The sequence below is a fragment of the Camellia sinensis genome, chromosome 2, assembly GCF_055761805.1.
Source record: "Camellia sinensis isolate YWXY chromosome 2, ASM5576180v1, whole genome shotgun sequence".
Lineage (NCBI taxonomy): Eukaryota > Viridiplantae > Streptophyta > Magnoliopsida > Ericales > Theaceae > Camellia > Camellia sinensis.
The window spans coordinates 141,554,957-141,577,156 of record NC_138962.1 but is presented as its reverse complement, the minus strand read 5'-3'; the positions used below and the strand labels follow the sequence as shown (position 1 = coordinate 141,577,156).

The 22,200-nt window shown below is 36.3% G+C and overlaps 6 pseudogenes; all 6 read left to right on the top strand.

Annotated features, from left to right (window-relative positions):
• Positions 1–32: 32 nt before the first annotated feature.
• LOC145819104 (uncharacterized) lies at positions 33–3,576 on the top strand (annotated as a pseudogene).
• Positions 3,577–3,748: 172 nt separating this feature from the next.
• LOC145819103 (uncharacterized) lies at positions 3,749–7,285 on the top strand (annotated as a pseudogene).
• A 172-nt stretch (positions 7,286–7,457) lies between these two features.
• Positions 7,458–10,993, top strand: LOC114256832 (uncharacterized; annotated as a pseudogene).
• Positions 10,994–11,165: 172 nt separating this feature from the next.
• Positions 11,166–14,702, top strand: LOC145819102 (uncharacterized; annotated as a pseudogene).
• A 172-nt stretch (positions 14,703–14,874) lies between these two features.
• On the top strand, positions 14,875–18,415 carry LOC145819101 (uncharacterized; annotated as a pseudogene).
• Positions 18,416–18,587: 172 nt separating this feature from the next.
• On the top strand, positions 18,588–22,139 carry LOC145819100 (uncharacterized; annotated as a pseudogene).
• Positions 22,140–22,200: the final 61 nt, after the last annotated feature.

Below are 22,200 nucleotides of genomic sequence, written 5' to 3'. Positions count from 1 at the left end.
CCAGTAGGTATTATTATCCCAAACCTACTCTAATGCATAATCTTTATGAAGAAGATTTCCTCCAGACACAAAAATCTTATCATGGAAAGACCATTTATGAATGGAATATAGATAGTTTTTCTGAATACCAGATATTTGAATTGTTGCATCAAATGATTATGTATTCAACAATTTGCAAACAGAATGATAACGATGGCCATGAAATCGCCAGATTTTTGGTCAACGGTTTTACAAGAATCCTTAAAGGATGGTGGGATAATATCATCACTGAAACCCAACAGATTGAAATTTTAAGTGCATATAAAAGGGTTACAGAACCCATTACAAGAAATGTTCAAACAGAACAAGATGCAGTTTACACTCTTATCAATACCATTTTACATCACTTTGTTGGTGCCTCTACTGATGGTATTGAAGATAGAAGTAGAGAACTTTTACAGAATCTTAGATGCCCTTCTTTATCCCATTTTCGATGGTATAAAGATGTCTTCATGATGAGGGTTGTTAGACGTTCAGACGCTAATTGTGATCATTGGAAAGCCAAATTTATCGATGGCCTTCCAACTCTTTTTGCTGAGAGAATAAGAAAAAAAATTACGGGATAAACATAGCAAAATGTCTATTCCGTATTCAGAATATACCTATGGCCAACTCATAAGATTGGTCACAGAAAAAGGTCTTGCTTTATGTAATGATCTTAAATTACAGAATCAAGTGAAAAAACAAAGTCATAATGAATTAGGTGAATTTTGTGAACGATTTGCCTATGACACTAAAATCTAGTATCTATCCAAACATAAAAATAAAAAACATAAATATGGAAAATCTTCAAAGTTTTATTCCAAAAAATCCAGAAAATACAAACCATCTGAACAAATTCTCCAGCAACCACAGCCTCCTAAATCTAAAGGCAAACATAAAACTTCTTACAAAAAGAAAGATAAGTCCACAGTTAAATGTTTTAAATGTGGCCAAACAGGAAATTATGCTAATTTTTGCAAAGCTAAAATTCAACAAAAATTAAATGAACTAGCTTTGGATGATGAAATTCAGCTACAAATCCTTCAAATGCTTTCTGAAGATTCTAGCATAAGCTGAAGTTTAGATAATGAACTTGCTGCATTATATTCTTCCAACTCTGACGCAGAATCTGACTCCTCTCCAGAAATTTGTTTCTGCAAACATAATATTAATCAAATTTCAGAAGAAGCTAACTATAGGAAAACAATAGTTGAAATGAATGGACTTGATATTAGTAGCCCTAGTATCAATGTCCTTACAAAAAGTGAGCAAAATATGTGAAACATTGCTGACCAGATAACTAATTCAGAAATGAAATTAAAATATCTAGAACTCTATTATCAACAACAGAAGAAGGAAGAAATCGGTCTTCCTCCTAAACATTACAGTATGAAAGAAGTTTATAAAAGAATTCAGAATACAACTGAAGAAAAACCAATAACTATCCAGGATCATAAGATGGAAGGAAATGCTTTAAAATTAAAATTAAACATTTACAAAAAAATTCACCCAAAAAAAAAAAAAAAGCATTTACAAACGGCAAATATAACTATCAATGCTGATATTAAAAAAATTAATACTTGGACGTCTTAAAAGGACACAAAACCTTTTTAATTGATTTATCTCCTAGAATGACAAATATCAAGGGCCAAAGATAACTCCAATACTTTTTCGTTTTTTCTTCTTCTTCTTCTTCTTCTTCTTCTTTTATATGAGGTCTTTATTTTCTTCATTCACTTTTTGCATTTTGAAATTTGAAAATAATTTTCACTTGCTTTTTTCTGGTTAACTGTATACACTTGTGAGCAGAAGAAACGTGTCCCATGGATCACCAAGTTCCTGTAGGCCAACAAGTATATTTTCAAGGTCCGTTTCCGTGTCCTATGTTTCCTCCCTGGCCTGTACAATCCCCATCTGGTGCGCTGCCAGTCTTCTAACCATATCCTGTGCAAGGAATGCCCTACTATGAGAGTTATCTAGGAAATGGTCCATTTTATCAGCCACCTTATCCACCAGTGAAGGATTTTCGATTCAATGTTGGTTATGGAGCAGGACAGAAAAAACACACCATGGATAGTAAAGACAACAATGTTGAATCAGAAGCATGGGAGATGGATGCCACCAAAACAAGGTCACATGGTGATTCGGAGTTGGAGAGCGAAGCTTCACAAAGCTGGGGACCACAAAAGAAGGTCGGAAGATCAGGTAAAAAGAAATCAGGCATGGTTGTTATTCAGAACGTCAATTACATCACTTCAAGAGGGAAGAATTCTTCAGGCAATGAATCCCAATCAGTTTCTGACTCTGAAAATGAGAAGGAAGTTGGAGATTTTCAGGTCAGTGCTCCAGATAGGATGCACAAGAACTCGTTGCCCTCAAAAAGAAAACGAGGTCATGGATACAACCCTGCTTTGGACTATGAAATGCAGGCTCATGTTGAAGATGCTGCTTCATTGGATAACAGAAATAAGAAAGTTGTAGTAGATATCAAGCAAGGGTCCAAGAAGTCAGACAAGGATCAGAAGTCAAAAGTCGCTCCAGATGCTTTAGATAAGAAGACTGTGGGACCAATAAGAAAAGGGAAAAACTTCAAAAAAGAGTCTTTTGAATGATGCTCGAGCTCGTGCTGAAAAACTAAGAGCTTTCAAAGCTGATCTCCAGAAAATGAAGAAAGAGAAGGTACATTGCTTATTACACTTCAACACTCTACAACACAGTGAGAAGATTAGTAGCAAAACTCCTTATGATACTTGCGATATCACATTATGGGTTTGAAAAAGAGAAACAACCTCCCCATTAACCCTTTGCAAACCCCACAGTGGCAGGTGCCCCATTCACTGGGCTGCCCTTTAGCTTTAGCTTCATGTTCTTATAGTTACAGTGCAATTTTTGTTTTGGCAGCTTAGCATGTTTGGCATTCCAATGGACTTCTTATATCTTCAAGTTGTTTTTTTTACCGGAAGAGAAATATCGCAAGCGACTGGAAGCTTTGAATATGGAGAGGGAAAAGGGAATTGCAGCAAAAGGCAGTTCCACTGCTCAGTTGGCATCCTCACAGAAAACCCCGAAAACAATTGCCAACAAAACTTGCGCTAAGCTCTGTCAAAGGAATAAAGTTCAGTGATTCAGAGCCGGGATCATCATCTCCTCTACAGAGATCTAAGATAAGAATTGCTTCAACTGGATCCAGTGAATCTCATAAAGCCTCTAAAAGTAACAAATCAAGTAATGGAAGCCACTTTCCAGGGAATAGGTTGACTAGATCAGTTTCATCATTACCAGAGCCAAGGAAAGAGAACAGTGATGTCACTCCAGATCCAAAGGTTCCCATGAATCCAAAGACTATCTGAGCCTAAAATAGTTAGCAGCCCTTATGTTGCTCTAGTGAAGTCACGACGTGCTGAATTACTATCAAGGCCAAAGCTTTCAAATGAACTTGAGAGGAAAGACATATCTGCTATTATATACCTTGATAAAAGCAAGGCTGTAACACTTCCAGAACTTAAGATAAGAACATCTAAAGCGCCTTTGGATGTAGGCCGGAACTCAGCTTAACCAGCAAAATAAAGATAAAGGTATAACAATACCAGAGTGAAACACTAAAAAAGATGAACCTGAAATTGAAAGCAATTTTCAAGATAATCATCTAGTTTCCATCAATAAAATGCATTATGGGAACTCCAGTAAAACAACACCCAGTAGGTATTATTATCCCAAACCTACTCTAATGCATAATCTTTATGAAGAAGATTTCCTCCAGACACAAAAATCTTATCATGGAAAGACCATTTATGAATGGAATATAGATAGTTTTTCTGAATACCAGATATTTGAATTGTTGCATCAAATGATTATGTATTCAACAATTTGCAAACAGAATGATAACGATGGCCATGAAATCGCCAGATTTTTGGTCAACGGTTTTACAAGAATCCTTAAAGGATGGTGGGATAATATCATCACTGAAACCCAACAGATTGAAATTTTAAGTGCATATAAAAGGGTTACAGAACCCATTACAAGAAATGTTCAAACAGAACAAGATGCAGTTTACACTCTTATCAATACCATTTTACATCACTTTGTTGGTGCCTCTACTGATGGTATTGAAGATAGAAGTAGAGAACTTTTACAGAATCTTAGATGCCCTTCTTTATCCCATTTTCGATGGTATAAAGATGTCTTCATGATGAGGGTTGTTAGACGTTCAGACGCTAATTGTGATCATTGGAAAGCCAAATTTATCGATGGCCTTCCAACTCTTTTTGCTGAGAGAATAAGAAAAAAAATTACGGGATAAACATAGCAAAATGTCTATTCCCTATTCAGAATATACCTACGGCCAACTCATAAGATTGGTCACAGAAAAAGGTCTTGCTTTATGTAATGATCTTAAATTACAGAATCAAGTGAAAAAACAAAGTCATAATGAATTAGGTGAATTTTGTGAACGATTTGCCTATGACACTAAAATCTAGTATCTATCCAAACATAAAAATAAAAAACATAAATATGGAAAATCTTCAAAGTTTTATTCCAAAAAATCCAGAAAATACAAACCATCTAAACAAATTCTCCAGCAACCACAGCCTCCTAAATCTAAAGGCAAACATAAAACTTCTTACAAAAAGAAAGATAAGTCCACAGTTAAATGTTTTAAATGTGGCCAAACAGGAAATTATGCTAATTTTTGCAAAGCTAAAATTCAACAAAAATTAAATGAACTAGCTTTGGACGATGAAATTCAGCTACAAATCCTTCAAATGCTTTCTGAAGATTCCAGCATAAGCTGAAGTTTAGATAATGAACTTGCTGCATTATATTCTTCCAACTCTGACGCAGAATCTGACTCCTCTCCAGAAATTTGTTTCTGCAAACATAATATTAATCAAATTTCAGAAGAAGCTAACTATAGGAAAACAATAGTTGAAATGAATGGACTTGATATTAGTAGCCCTAGTATCAATGTCCTTACAAAAAGTGAGCAAAATATGTGAAACATTGCTGACCAGATAACAAATCCAGAAACGAAATTAAAATATCTAGAACTCTATTATCAACAACAGAAGAAGGAAGAAATCGGTCTTCCTCCTAAACATTACAGTATGAAAGAAGTTTATAAAAGAATTCAGAATACAACTGAAGAAAAACCAATAACTATCCAGGATCATAAGACGGAAGGAAATGATTTAAAATTAAAATTAAGCATTTACAAAAAAATTCACCAAAAAAAAAAAAAAAAAAGCATTTACAAACGGCAAATATAACTATCAATGCTGATATTAAAAAAATTAATACTTGGACGTGTTAAAAGGGCACAAAACCTTTTTAATTGATTTATCTCCTAGAATGACAAATATCAAGGGCCAAAGATAACTCCAATACTTTTTTGTTTTTTCTTCTTCTTCTTCTTCTTTTATATGAGGTCTTTATTTTCTTCTTTCACTTTTTGCATTTTGAAATTTTAAAAAAATTTTCACTTGCCTTTTTCTGGTTAACTGTATACACTTGTGTGCAGAAGAAACGTGTCCCATGGATCACCAAGTTCCAGTAGGCCAACAAGTATATTTTCAAGGTCCGTTTCCGTGTCCTATGTTTCCTCCCTGGCCTGTACAATCCCCATCTGGTGCGCTGCCAGTCTTCTAACCGTATCCTGTGCAAGGAATGCCCTGCTATCAGAGTTATCTAGGAAATGGTCCGTTTTATCAGCCACCTTATCCACCAGTGAAGGATTTTCGATTCAATGTTGGTTATGGAGCAGGACAGAAAAAACACACCATGGATAGTAAAGACAACAATGTTGATTCAGAAGCATGGGAGATGGATGCCACCAAAACAAGGTCACATGGTGATTCGGAGTTGGAGAGCGAAGCTTCACAAAGCTGGGGACCACAAAAGAAGGTCGGAAGATCAGGTAAAAAGAAATCAGGCATGGTTGTTATTCAGAACGTCAATTACATCACTTCAAGAGGGAAGAATTCTTCAGGCAATGAATCCCAATCAGTTTCTGACTCTGAAACTGACAAGGAAGCTGGAGATTTTCAGGTCAGTGCTCCAGATAGGATGCACAAGAACTCGTTGTCCTCAAAAAGAAAACAAGGTCATGGATACAACCCTGCTTTGGACTATGAAATGCAGGCTCATGTTGAAGATGCTGCTTCATTGGATAACAGAAATAAGAAAGTTGTAGTAGATATCAAGCAAGGGTCCAAGAAGTCAGACAAGGATCAGAAGTCAAAAGTCGCTCCAGATGCTTTAGATAAGAAGACTGTGGGACCAATAAGAAAAGGGAAAAACTTCAAAAAAGAGTCCTTTGAATGATGCACGAGCTCGCGCTGAAAAACTAAGAGCTTTCAAAGCTGATCTCCAGAAAATGAAGAAAGAGAAGGTACATTGCTTATTACACTTCAACACTCTACAACACAGTGAGAAGATTAGTAGCAAAACTCCTTATGATACTTGCGATATCACATTATGGGTTTGAAAAAGAGAAACAGCCTCCCCATTAACCCTTTGCAAACCCCACAGTGGCAGGTGCCCCATTCACTGGGCTGCCCTTTAGCTTTAGCTTCATGTTCTTATAGTTACAGTGCAATTTTTCTTTTGGCAGCTTAGCATGTTTGGCATTCCAATGGACCTCTTATATCTTCAAGTTGTTTTTTTTACCGGAAGAGAAATATCGCAAGCGACTGGAAGCTTTGAAGATGGAGAGGGAAAAGAGAATTGCAGCAAAAGGCAGTTCCACTGCTCAGTTGGCATCCTCACAGAAAACCCCGAAAACAATTGCCAACAAAACTTGCGCTAAGCTCTGTCAAAGGAATAAAGTTCAGTGATTCAGAGCCGGGATCATCATCTCCTCTACAGAGATCTAAGATAAGAATTGCTTCAACTGGATCCAGTGAATCTCATAAAGCCTCTAAAAGTAACAAATCAAGTAATGGAAGCCACTTTCCAGGGAATAGGTTGACTAGATCAGTTTCATCATTACCAGAGCCAAGGAAAGAGAACAGTGATGTCACTCCAGATCCAAAGGTTCCCATGAATCCAAAGACTATCTGAGCCTAAAATAGTTAGCAGCCCTTATGTTGCTCTAGTGAAGTCACGACGTGCTGAATTACTATCAAAGCCAAAGCTTTCAAATGAACTTAAGAGGAAAGACATATCTGCTATTATATACCTTGATAAAAGCAAGGCTGTAACACTTCCAGAACTTAAGATAAGAACATCTAAAGCGCCTTTGGATGTAGGCCGGAACTCAGCTTAACCAGCAAAATAAAGATAAAGGTATAACAATACCAGAGTGAAACACTAAAAAAGATGAACCTGAAATTGAAAGAAATTTTCAAGATAATCATCCAGTTTCCATCAATAAAATGCATTATGGGAACTCCAGTAAAACAACACCCAGTAGGTATTATTATCCCAAACCTACTCTAATGCATAATCTTTATGAAGAAGATTTCCTGCAGACACAAAAATCTTATCATGGAAAGGCCATTTATGAATGGAATATAGATAGTCTTTCTGAATACCAGATATTTGAATTGTTGCATCAAATGATTATGTATTCAACAATTTGCAAACAGAATGATAACGATGGCCATGAAATCGCCAGATTTTTGGTCAACGGTTTTACAAGAATCCTTAAAGGATGGTGGGATAATATCATCACTGAAACCCAACAGATTGAAATTTTAAGTGCATATAAAAGGGTTACAGAACCCATTACAAGAAATGTTCAAACAGAACAAGATGCAGTTTACACTCTTATCAATACCATTTTACATCACTTTGTTGGTGCCTCTACTGATGGTATTGAAGATAGAAGTAGAGAAATTTTACAGAATCTTAGATGCCCTTCTTTATCCCATTTTCGATGGTATAAAGATGTCTTCATGATGAGGGTTGTTAGACATTCAGACGCTAATTGTGATCATTGGAAAGCCAAATTTATCGATGGCCTTCCAACTCTTTTTGCTGAGAGAATAAGAAAAAAAATTACGGGATAAACATAGCAAAATGTCTATTCCCTATTCAGAATATACCTACGGCCAACTCATAAGATTGGTCACAGAAAAAGGTCTTGCTTTATGTAATGATCTTAAATTACAGAATCAAGTGAAAAAACAAAGTCATAATGAATTAGGTGAATTTTGTGAACGATTTGCCTATGACACTAAAATCTAGTATCTATCCAAACATAAAAATAAAAAACATAAATATGGAAAATCTTCAAAGTTTTATTCCAAAAAATCCAGAAAATACAAACCATCTAAACAAATTCTCCAGCAACCACAGCCTCCTAAATCTAAAGGCAAACATAAAACTTCTTACAAACAGAAAGATAAGTCCACAGTTAAATGTTTTAAATGTGGCCAAACAGGAAATTATGCTAATTTTTGCAAAGCTAAAATTCAACAAAAATTAAATGAACTAGCTTTGGACGATGAAATTCAGCTACAAATCCTTCAAATGCTTTCTGAAGATTCCAGCATAAGCTGAAGTTTAGATAATGAACTTGCTGCATTATATTCTTCCAACTCTGACGCAGAATCTGACTCCTCTCCAGAAATTTGTTTCTGCAAACATAATATTAATCAAATTTCAGAAGAAGCTAACTATAGGAAAACAATAGTTGAAATGAATGGACTTGATATTAGTAGCCCTAGTATCAATGTCCTTACAAAAAGTGAGCAAAATATGTGAAACATTGCTGACCAGATAACTAATCCAGAAACGAAATTAAAATATCAAGAACTCTATTATCAACAACAGAAGAAGGAAGAAATCGGTCTTCCTCCTAAACATTACAGTATGAAAGAAGTTTATAAAAGAATTCAGAATACAACTGAAGAAAAACAAATAACTATCCAGGATCATAAGACGGAAGGAAATGATTTAAAATTAAAATTAAGCATTTACAAAAAAATTCACCAAAAAAAAAAAAAAAAAGCATTTACAAACGGCAAATATAACTATCAATGCAGATATTAAAAAAATTAATACTTGGACGTGTTAAAAGGGCACAAAACCTTTTTAGTTGATTTATCTCCTAGAATGACAAATATCAAGGGCCAACGATAACTCCAATACTTTTTCGTTTTTTCTTCTTCTTCTTCTTCTTTTATATGAGGTCTTTATTTTCTTCTTTCACTTTTTGCATTTTGAAATTTTAAAATAATTTTCACTTGCCTTTTTCTGGTTAACTGTATACACTTGTGTGCAGAAGAAACGTGTCCCATGGATCACCAAGTTCCAGTAGGCCAACAAGTATATTTTCAAGGTCCGTTTCCGTGTCCTATGTTTCCTCCCTGGCCTGTACAATCCCCATCTGGTGCGCTGCCAGTCTTCTAACCGTATCCTGTGCAAGGAATGCCCTGCTATCAGAGTTATCTAGGAAATGGTCCGTTTTATCAGCCACCTTATCCACCAGTGAAGGATTTTCGATTCAATGTTGGTTATGGAGCAGGACAGAAAAAACACACCATGGATAGTAAAGACAACAATGTTGATTCAGAAGCATGGGAGATGGATGCCACCAAAACAAGGTCACATGGTGATTCGGAGTTGGAGAGCGAAGCTTCACAAAGCTGGGGACCACAAAAGAAGGTCGGAAGATCAGGTAAAAAGAAATCAGGCATGGTTGTTATTCAGAACGTCAATTACATCACTTCAAGAGGGAAGAATTCTTCAGGCAATGAATCCCAATCAGTTTCTGACTCTGAAAATGAGAAGGAAGCTGGAGATTTTCAGGTCAGTGCTCCAGATAGGATGCACAAGAACTCGTTGTCCTCAAAAAGAAAACGAGGTCATGGATACAACCCTGCTTTGGACTATGAAATGCAGGCTCATGTTGAAGATGCTGCTTCATTGGATAACAGAAATAAGAAAGTTGTAGTAGATATCAAGCAAGGGTCCAAGAAGTCAGACAAGGATCAGAAGTCAAAAGTCGCTCCAGATGCTTTAGATAAGAAGACTGTGGGACCAATAAGAAAAGGGAAAAACTTCAAAAAAGAGTCCTTTGAATGATGCACGAGCTCGCGCTGAAAAACTAAGAGCTTTCAAAGCTGATCTCCAGAAAATGAAGAAAGAGAAGGTACATTGCTTATTACACTTCAACACTCTACAACACAGTGAGAAGATTAGTAGCAAAACTCCTTATGATACTTGCGATATCACATGATGGGTTTGAAAAAGAGAAACAGCCTCCCCATTAACCCTTTGCAAACCCCACAGTGGCAGGTGCCCCATTCACTGGGCTGCCCTTTAGCTTTAGCTTCATGTTCTTATAGTTACAGTGCAATTTTTCTTTTGGCAGCTTAGCATGTTTGGCATTCCAATGGACCTCTTATATCTTCAAGTTGTTTTTTTTACCGGAAGAGAAATATCGCAAGCGACTGGAAGCTTTGAAGATGGAGAGGGAAAAGAGAATTGCAGCAAAAGGCAGTTCCACTGCTCAGTTGGCATCCTCACAGAAAACCCCGAAAACAATTGCCAACAAAACTTGCGCTAAGCTCTGTCAAAGGAATAAAGTTCAGTGATTCAGAGCCGGGATCATCATCTCCTCTACAGAGATCTAAGATAAGAATTGCTTCAACTGGATCCAGTGAATCTCATAAAGCCTCTAAAAGTAACAAATCAAGTAATGGAAGCCACTTTCCAGGGAATAGGTTGACTAGATCAGTTTCATCATTACTAGGGCCAAGGAAAGAGAACAGTGATGTCACTCCAGATCCTAAGGTTCCCATGAATCCAAAGACTATCTGAGCCAAAAATAGTTAGCAGCCCTTATGTTGCTCTAGTGAAGTCACGACGTGCTGAATTACTATCAAAGCCAAAGCTTTCAAATGAACTTGAGAGGAAAGACATATCTGCTATTATATACCTTGATAAAAGCAAGGCTGTAACACTTCCAGAACTTAAGATAAGAACATCTAAAGCGCCTTTGGATGTAGGCCGGAACTCAGCTTAACCAGCAAAATAAAGATAAAGGTATAACAATACCAGAGTGAAACACTAAAAAAGATGAACCTGAAATTGAAAGCAATTTTCAAGATAATCATCCAGTTTCCATCAATAAAATGCATTATGGGAACTCCAGTAAAACAACACCCAGTAGGTATTATTATCCCAAACCTACTCTAATGCATAATCTTTATGAAGAAGATTTCCTCCAGACACAAAAATCTTATCATGGAAAGGCCATTTATGAATGGAATATAGATAGTCTTTCTGAATACCAGATATTTGAATTGTTGCATCAAATGATTATGTATTCAACAATTTGCAAACAGAATGATAACGATGGCCATGAAATCGCCAGATTTTTGGTCAACGGTTTTACAAGAATCCTTAAAGGATGGTGGGATAATATCATCACTGAAACCCAACAGATTGAAATTTTAAGTGCATATAAAAGGGCTACAGAACCCATTACAAGAAATGTTCAAACAGAACAAGATGCAGTTTACACTCTTATCAATACCATTTTACATCACTTTGTTGGTGCCTCTACTGATGGTATTGAAGATAGAAGTAGAGAAATTTTACAGAATCTTAGATGCCCTTCTTTATCCCATTTTCGATGGTATAAAGATGTCTTCATGATGAGGGTTGTTAGACGTTCAGACGCTAATTGTGATCATTGGAAAGCCAAATTTATCGATGGCCTTCCAACTCTTTTTGCTGAGAGAATAAGAAAAAAAATTACGGGATAAACATAGCAAAATGTCTATTCCCTATTCAGAATATACCTACGGCCAACTCATAAGATTGGTCACAGAAAAAGGTCTTGCTTTATGTAATGATCTTAAATTACAGAATCAAGTGAAAAAGCAAAGTCATAATGAATTAGGTGAATTTTGTGAACGATTTGCCTATGACACTAAAATCTAGTATCTATCCAAACATAAAAATAAAAAACATAAATATGGAAAATCTTCAAAGTTTTATTCCAAAAAATCCAGAAAATACAAACCATCTAAACAAATTCTCCAGCAACCACAGCCTCCTAAATCTAAAGGCAAACATTAAACTTCTTACAAAAAGAAAGATAAGTCCACAGTTAAATGTTTTAAATGTGGCCAAACAGGAAATTATGCTAATTTTTGCAAAGCTAAAATTCAACAAAAATTAAATGAACTAGCTTTGGACGATGAAATTCAGCTACAAATCCTTCAAATGCTTTCTGAAGATTCCAGCATAAGCTGAAGTTTAGATAATGAACTTGCTGCATTATATTCTTCCAACTCTGACGTAGAATCTGACTCCTCTCCAGAAATTTGTTTCTGCAAACATAATATTAATCAAATTTCAGAAGAAGCTAACTATAGGAAAACAATAGTTGAAATGAATGGACTTGATATTAGTAGCCCTAGTATCAATGTCCTTACAAAAAGTGAGCAAAATATGTGAAACATTGCTGACCAGATAACTAATCCAGAAACGAAATTAAAATATCAAGAACTCTATTATCAACAACAGAAGAAGGAAGAAATCGGTCTTCCTCCTAAACATTACAGTATGAAAGAAGTTTATAAAAGAATTCAGAATACAACTGAAGAAAAACAAATAACTATCCAGGATCATAAGACGGAAGGAAATGATTTAAAATTAAAATTAAGCATTTACAAAAAAATTCACCAAAAAAAAAAAAAAAAAAGCATTTACAAACGGCAAATATAACTATCAATGCTGATATTAAAAAAATTAATACTTGGACGTGTTAAAAGGGCACAAAACCTTTTTAGTTGACTTATCTCCTAGAATGAGAAATATCAAGGGCCAACGATAACTCCAATACTTTTTCGTTTTTTCTTCTTCTTCTTCTTCTTTTATATGAGGTCTTTATTTTCTTCTTTCACTTTTTGCATTTTGAAATTTTAAAATAATTTTCACTTGCCTTTTTCTGGTTAACTGTATACACTTGTGCGCAGAAGAAACGTGTCCCATGGATCACCAAGTTCCAGTAGGCCAACAAGTATATTTTCAAGGTCCGTTTCCGTGTCCTATGTTTCCTCCCTGGCCTGTACAATCCCCATCTGGTGCGCTGCCAGTCTTCTAACCATATCCTGTGCAAGGAATGCCCTGCTATCAGAGTTATCTAGGAAATGGTCCGTTTTATCAGCCACCTTATCCACCAGTGAAGGATTTTCGATTCAATGTTGGTTATGGAGCAGGACAGAAAAAACACACCATGGATAGTAAAGACAACAATGTTGAATCAGAAGCATGGGAGATGGATGCCACCAAAACAAGGTCACATGGTGATTCGGAGTTGGAGAGCGAAGCTTCACAAAGCTGGGGACCACAAAAGAAGGTCGGAAGATCAGGCAAAAAGAAATCAGGCATGGTTGTTATTCAGAACGTCAATTACATCACTTCAAGAGGGAAGAATTCTTCAGGCAATGAATCCCAATCAGTTTCTGACTCTGAAAATGAGAAGGAAGCTGGAGATTTTCAGGTCAGTGCTCCAGATAGGATGCACAAGAACTCGTTGTCCTCAAAAAGAAAACGAGGTCATGGATACAACCCTGCTTTGGACTATGAAATGCAGGCTCATGTTGAAGATGCTGCTTCATTGGATAACAGAAATAAGAAAGTTGTAGTAGATATCAAGCAAGGGTCCAAGAAGTCAGACAAGGATCAGAAGTCAAAAGTCGCTCCAGATGCTTTAGATAAGAAGACTGTGGGACCAATAAGAAAAGGGAAAAACTTCAAAAAAGAGTCCTTTGAATGATGCACGAGCTCGCGCTGAAAAACTAAGAGCTTTCAAAGCTGATCTCCAGAAAATGAAGAAAGAGAAGGTACATTGCTTATTACACTTCAACACTCTACAACACAGTGAGAAGATTAGTAGCAAAACTCCTTATGATACTTGCGATATCACATTATGGGTTTGAAAAAGAGAAACAGCCTCCCCATTAACCCTTTGCAAACCCCACAGTGGCAGGTGCCCCATTCACTGGGCTGCCCTTTAGCTTTAGCTTCATGTTCTTATAGTTACAGTGCAATTTTTCTTTTGGCAGCTTAGCATGTTTGGCATTCCAATGGACCTCTTATATCTTCAAGTTGTTTTTTTTACCGGAAGAGAAATATCGCAAGCGACTGGAAGCTTTGAAGATGGAGAGGGAAAAGAGAATTGCAGCAAAAGGCAGTTCCACTGCTCAGTTGGCATCCTCACAGAAAACCCCGAAAACAATTGCCAACAAAACTTGCGCTAAGCTCTGTCAAAGGAATAAAGTTCAGTGATTCAGAGCCGGGATCATCATCTCCTCTACAGAGATCTAAGATAAGAATTGCTTCAACTGGATCCAGTGAATCTCATAAAGCCTCTAAAAGTAACAAATCAAGTAATGGAAGCCACTTTCCAGGGAATAGGTTGACTAGATCAGTTTCATCATTACCAGAGCCAAGGAAAGAGAACAGTGATGTCACTCCAGATCCAAAGGTTCCCATGAATCCAAAGACTATCTGAGCCTAAAATAGTTAGCAGCCCTTATGTTGCTCTAGTGAAGTCACGACGTGCTGAATTACTATCAAAGCCAAAGCTTTCAAATGAACTTGAGAGGAAAAACATATCTGCTATTATAAACCTTGATAAAAGCAAGGCTGTAACACTTCCAGAACTTAAGATAAGAACATCTAAAGCGCCTTTGGATGTAAGCCGGAACTCAGCTTAACCAGCAAAATAAAGATAAAGGTATAACAATACCAGAGTGAAACACTAAAAAAGATGAACCTGAAATTGAAAGCAATTTTCAAGATAATCATCCAGTTTCCATCAATAAAATGCATTATGGGAACTCCAGTAAAACAACACCCAGTAGGTATTATTATCCCAAACCTACTCTAATGCATAATCTTTATGAAGAAGATTTCCTCCAGACACAAAAATCTTATCATGGAAAGACCATTTATGAATGGAATATAGATAGTCTTTCTGAATACCAGATATTTGAATTGTTGCATCAAATGATTATGTATTCAACAATTTGCAAACAGAATGATAACGATGGCCATGAAATCGCCAGATTTTTGGTCAACGGTTTTACAAGAATCCTTAAAGGATGGTGGGATAATATCATCACTGAAACCCAACAGATTGAAATTTTAAGTGCATATAAAAGGGTTACAGAACCCATTACCAGAAATGTTCAAACAGAACAAGATGCAGTTTACACTCTTATCAATACCATTTTACATCACTTTGTTGGTGCCTCTACTGATGGTATTGAAGATAGAAGTAGAGAACTTTTACGGAATCTTAGATGCCCTTCTTTATCCCATTTTCGATGGTATAAAGATGTCTTCATGATGAGGGTTGTTAGACGTTCAGACGCTAATTGTGATCATTGGAAAGACAAATTTATCGGTGGCCTTCCAACTCTTTTTGCTGAGAGAATAAGAAAAAAAATTACGGGATAAACATAGCAAAATGTCTATTCCCTATTCAGAATATACCTACGGCCAACTCATAAGATTGGTCACAGAAAAAGGTCTTGCTTTATGTAATGATCTTAAATTACAGAATCAAGTGAAAAAACAAAGTCATAATGAATTAGGTGAATTTTGTGAACGATTTGCCTATGACACTAAAATCTAGTATCTATCCAAACATAAAAATAAAAAACATAAATATGGAAAATCTTCAAAGTTTTATTCCAAAAAATCCAGAAAATACAAACCATCTAAACAAATTCTCCAGCAACCACAGCCTCCTAAATCTAAAGGCAAACATAAACTTCTTACAAAAAGAAAGATAAGTCCACAGTTAAATGTTTTAAATGTGGCCAAACAGGAAATTATGCTAATTTTTGCAAAGCTAAAATTCAACAAAAATTAAATGAACTAGCTTTGGACGATGAAATTCAGCTACAAATCCTTCAAATGCTTTCTGAAGATTCTAGCATAAGCTGAAGTTTAGATAATGAACTTGCTGCATTATATTCTTCCAACTCTGACGCAGAATCTGACTCCTCTCCAGAAATTTGTTTCTGCAAACATAATATTAATCAAATTTCAGAAGAAGCTAACTATAGGAAAACAATAGTTGAAATGAATGGACTTGATATTAGTAGCCCTAGTATCAATGTTCTTACAAAAAGTGAGCAAAATATGTGAAACATTGCTGACGAGATAACTAATTCAGAAATGAAATTAAAATATCTAGAACTCTATTATCAACAACAGAAGAAGGAAGAAATCGGTCTTCCTCCTAAACATTACAGTATGAAAGAAGTTTATAAAAGAATTCAGAATACAACTGAAGAAAAACCAATAACTATCCAGGATTATAAGATGGAAGGAAATGCTTTAAAATTAAAATTAAACATTTACAAAAAAATTCACCAAAAAAAAAAAAAAAAAGCATTTACAAACGGCAAATATAACTATCAATGCTGATATTAAAAAAATTAATACTTGGACGTCTTAAAAGGACACAAAACCTTTTTAATTGATTTATCTCCTAGAATGACAAATATCAAGGGCCAAAGATAACTCCAATACTTTTTCGTTTTTTCTTCTTCTTCTTCTTCTTCTTCTTTTATATGAGGTCTTTATTTTCTTCATTCACTTTTTGCATTTTGAAATTTGAAAATAATTTTCACTTGCTTTTTTCTGGTTAACTGTATACACTTGTGAGCAGAAGAAACGTGTCCCATGGATCACCAAGTTCCTGTAGGCCAACAAGTATATTTTCAAGGTCCGTTTCCGTGTCCTATGTTTCCTCCCTGGCCTGTACAATCCCCATCTGGTGCGCTGCCAGTCTTCTAACCATATCCTGTGCAAGGAATGCCCTACTATCAGAGTTATCTAGGAAATGGTCCATTTTATCAGCCACCTAATCCACCAGTGAAGGATTTTCGATTCAATGTTGGTTATGGAGCAGGACAGAAAAAACACACCATGGATAGTAAAGACAACAATGTTGAATCAGAAGCATGGGAGATGGATGCCACCAAAACAAGGTCACATGGTGATTCGGAGTTGGAGAGCGAAGCTTCACAAAGCTGGGGACCACAAAAGAAGGTCGGAAGATCAGGTAAAAAGAAATCAGGCATGGTTGTTATTCAGAACGTCAATTACATCACTTCAAGAGGGAAGAATTCTTCAGGCAATGAATCCCAATCAGTTTCTGACTCTGAAACTAACAAGGAAGCTGGAGATTTTCAGGTCAGTGCTCCAGATAGGATGCACAAGAACTCGTTGTCCTCAAAAAGAAAACGAGGTCATGGATACAACCCTGCTTTGGACTATGAAATGCAGGCTCATGTTGAAGATGCTGCTTCATTGGATAACAGAAATAAGAAAGTTGTAGTAGATATCAAGCAAGGGTCCAAGAAGTCAGACAAGGATCAGAAGTCAAAAGTCGCTCCAGATGCTTTAGATAAGAAGACTGTGGGACCAATAAGAAAAGGGAAAAACTTCAAAAAAGAGTCTTTTGAAAGATGCTCGAGCTCGCGCTGAAAAACTAAGAGCTTTCAAAGCTGATCTCCAGAAAATGAAGAAAGAGAAGGTACATTGCTTATTACACTTCAACACTCTACAACACAGTGAGAAGATTAGTAGCAAAACTCCTTATGATACTTGCGATATCACATTATGGGTTTGAAAAAGAGAAACAGCCTCCCCATTAACCCTTTGCAAACCCCACAGTGGCAGGTGCCCCATTCACTGGGCTGCCCTTTAGCTTTAGCTTCATGTTCTTATAGTTACAGTGCAATTTTTCTTTTGGCAGCTTAGCATGTTTGGCATTCCAATGGACCTCTTATATCTTCAAGTTGTTTTTTTTACCGGAAGAGAAATATCGCAAGCGACTGGAAGCTTTGAAGATGGAGAGGGAAAAGAGAATTGCAGCAAAAGGTAGTTCCACTGCTCAGTTGGCATCCTCACAGAAAACCCCGAAAACAATTGCCAACAAAACTTGCGCTAAGCTCTGTCAAAGGAATAAAGTTCAGTGATTCAGAGCCGGGATCATCATCTCCTCTACAGAGATCTAAGATAAGAATTGCTTCAACTGGATCCAGTGAATCTCATAAAGCCTCTAAAAGTAACAAATCAAGTAATGGAAGCCACTTTCCAGGGAATAGGTTGACTAGATCAGTTTCATCATTACCAGAGCCAAGGAAAGAGAACAGTGATGTCACTCCAGATCCAAAGGTTCCCATGAATCCAAAGACTATCTGAGCCTAAAATAGTTAGTAGCCCTTATGTTGCTCTAGTGGAGTCACGACGTGCTGAATTACTATCAAAGCCAAAGCTTTCAAATGAACTTGAGAGGAAAGACTTATCTGCTATTATAAACCTTGATAAAAGCAGGGCTGTAACAGTTCCAGAACTTAAGATAAGAACATCTAAAGCGCCTTTGGATGTAGGCCGGAACTCAGCTTAACCAGCAAAATAAAGATAAAGGTATAACAATACCAGAGTGAAACACTAAAAAAGATGAACCTGAAATTGAAAGCAATTTTCAAGATAATCATCCAGTTTCCATCAATAAAATGCATTATGGGAACTCCAGTAAAACAACACCCAGTAGGTATTATTATCCCAAACCTACTCTAATGCATAATCTTTATGAAGAAGATTTCCTCCAGACACAAAAATCTTATCATGGAAAGACCATTTATGAATGGAATATAGATAGTCTTTCTGAATACCAGATATTTGAATTGTTGCATCAAATGATTATGTATTCAACAATTTGCAAACAGAATGATAACGATGGCCATGAAATCGCCAGATTTTTGGTCAACGGTTTTACAAGAATCCTTAAAGGATGGTGGGATAATATCATCACTGAAACCCAACAGATTGAAATTTTAAGTGCATATAAAAGGGTTACAGAACCCATTACAAGAAATGTTCAAACAGAACAAGTTGCAGTTTACACTCTTATCAATACCATTTTACATCACTTTGTTGGTGCCTCTACTGATGGTATTGAAGATAGAAGTAGAGAACTTTTACAGAATCTTAGATGCCCTTCTTTATCCCATTTTCGATGGTATAAAGATGTCTTCATGATGAGGGTTGTTAGACGTTCAGACGCTAATTGTGATCATTGGAAAGCCAAATTTATCGATGGCCTTCCAACTCTTTTTGCTGAGAGAATAAGAAAAAAAATTACGGGATAAACATAGCAAAATGTCTATTCCCTATTCAGAATATACCTACGGCCAACTCATAAGATTGGTCACAGAAAATGGTCTTGCTTTATGTAATGATCTTAAATTACAGAATCAAGTGAAAAAACAAAGTCATAATGAATTAGGTGAATTTTGTGAACGATTTGCCTATGACACTAAAATCTAGTATCTATCCAAACATAAAAATAAAAAACATAAATATGGAAAATCTTCAAAGTTTTATTCCAAAAAATCCAGAAAATACAAACCATCTAAACAAATTCTCCAGCAACCACAGCCTCCTAAATCTAAAGGCAAACATAAAACTTCTTACAAAAAGAAAGATAAGTCCACAGTTAAATGTTTTAAATGTGGCCAAACAGGAAATTATGCTAATTTTTGCAAAGCTAAAATTCAACAAAAATTAAATGAACTAGCTTTGGACGATGAAATTCAGCTACAAATCCTTCAAATGCTTTCTGAAGATTCCAGCATAAGCTGAAGTTTAGATAATGAACTTGCTGCATTATATTCTTCCAACTCTGACGCAGAATCTGACTCCTATCCAGAAATTTGTTTCTGCAAACATAATATTAATCAAATTTCAGAAGAAGCTAACTATAGGAAAACAATAGTTGAAATGAATGGACTTGATATTAGTAGCCCTAGTATCAATGTCCTTACAAAAAGTGAGCAAAATATGTGAAACATTGCTGACCAGATAACTAATTCAGAAATGAAATTAAAATATCTAGAACTCTATTATCAACAACAGAAGAAGGAAGAAATCGGTCTTCCTCCTAAACATTACAGTATGAAAGAAGTTTATAAAAGAATTCAGAATACAACTGAAGAAAAACCAATAACTATCCAGGATCATAAGATGGAAGGAAATGCTTTAAAATTAAAATTAAACATTTACAAAAAAATTCACCAAAAAAAAAAAAGAAAAAGCATTTACAAACGGCAAATATAACTATCAATGCTGATATTAAAAAAATTAATACTTGGACGTGTTAAAAGGACACAAAACCTTTTTAATTGATTTATCTCCTAGAATGACAAATATCAAGGGCCAAAGATAACTCCAATACTTTTTCGTTTTTTCTTCTTCTTCTTCTTCTTCTTCTTCTTCTTCTTTTATATGAGGTCTTTATTTTCTTCATTCACTTTTTGCATTTTGAAATTTGAAAATAATTTTCACTTGCTTTTGTCTGGTTAACTGTATACACTTGTGAGCAGAAGAAACGTGTCCCATGGATCACCAAGTTCCTGTAGGCCAACAAGTATATTTTCAAGGTCCGTTTCCGTGTCCTATGTTTCCTCCCTGGCCTGTACAATCCCCATCTGGTGCGCTGCCAGTCTTCTAACCATATCCTGTGCAAGGAATGCCCTACTATCAGAGTTATCTAGGAAATGGTCCATTTTATCAGCCACCTTATCCACCAGTGAAGGATTTTCGATTCAATGTTGGTTATGGAGCAGGACAGAAAAAACACACCATGGATAGTAAAGACAACAATGTTGAATCAGAAGCATGGGAGATGGATGCCACCAAAACAAGGTCACATGGTGATTCGGAGTTGGAGAGCGAAGCTTCACAAAGCTGGGGACCACAAAAGAAGGTCGGAAGATCAGGTAAAAAGAAATCAGGCATGGTTGTTATTCAGAACGTCAATTACATCACTTCAAGAGGGAAGAATTCTTCAGGCAATGAATCCCAATCAGTTTCTGACTCTGAAAATGAGAAGGAAGCTGGAGATTTTCAGGTCAGTGCTCCAGATAGGATGCACAAGAACTCGTTGTCCTCAAAAAGAAAACGAGGTCATGGATACAACCCTGCTTTGGACTATGAAATGCAGGCTCATGTTGAAGATGCTGCTTCATTGGATAACAGAAATAAGAAAGTTGTAGTAGATATCAAGCAAGGGTCCAAGAAGTCAGACAAGGATCAGAAGTCAAAAGTCGCTCCAGATGCTTTAGATAAGAAGACTGTGGGACCAATAAGAAAAGGGAAAAACTTCAAAAAAGAGTCCTTTGAATGATGCACGAGCTCGCGCTGAAAAACTAAGAGCTTTCAAAGCTGATCTCCAGAAAATGAAGAAAGAGAAGGTACATTGCTTATTACACTTCAACACTCTACAACACAGTGAGAAGATTAGTAGCAAAACTCCTTATGATACTTGCGATATCACATGATGGGTTTGAAAAAGAGAAACAGCCTCCCCATTAACCCTTTGCAAACCCCACAGTGGCAGGTGCCCCATTCACTGGGCTGCCCTTTAGCTTTAGCTTCATGTTCTTATAGTTACAGTGCAATTTTTCTTTTGGCAGCTTAGCATGTTTGGCATTCCAATGGACCTCTTATATCTTCAAGTTGTTTTTTTTACCGGAAGAGAAATATCGCAAGCGACTGGAAGCTTTGAAGATGGAGAGGGAAAAGAGAATTGCAGCAAAAGGCAGTTCCACTGCTCAGTTGGCATCCTCACAGAAAACCCCGAAAACAATTGCCAACAAAACTTGCGCTAAGCTCTGTCAAAGGAATAAAGTTCAGTGATTCAGAGCCGGGATCATCATCTCCTCTACAGAGATCTAAGATAAGAATTGCTTCAACTGGATCCAGTGAATCTCATAAAGCCTCTAAAAGTAACAAATCAAGTAATGGAAGCCACTTTCCAGGGAATAGGTTGACTAGATCAGTTTCATCATTACCAGAGCCAAGGAAAGAGAACAGTGATGTCACTCCAGATCCAAAGGTTCCCATGAATCCAAAGACTATCTGAGCCTAAAATAGTTAGCAGCCCTTATGTTGCTCTAGTGAAGTCACGACGTGCTGAATTACTATCAAAGCCAAAGCTTTCAAATGAACTTGAGAGGAAAGACTTATCTGCTATTATAAACCTTGATAAAAGCAAGGCTGTAACACTTCCAGAACTTAAGATCAGAACATCTAAAGCGCCTTTGGATGTAGGCCGGAACTCAGCTTAACCAGCAAAATAAAGATAAAGGTATAACAATACCAGAGTGAAACACTAAAAAAGATGAACCT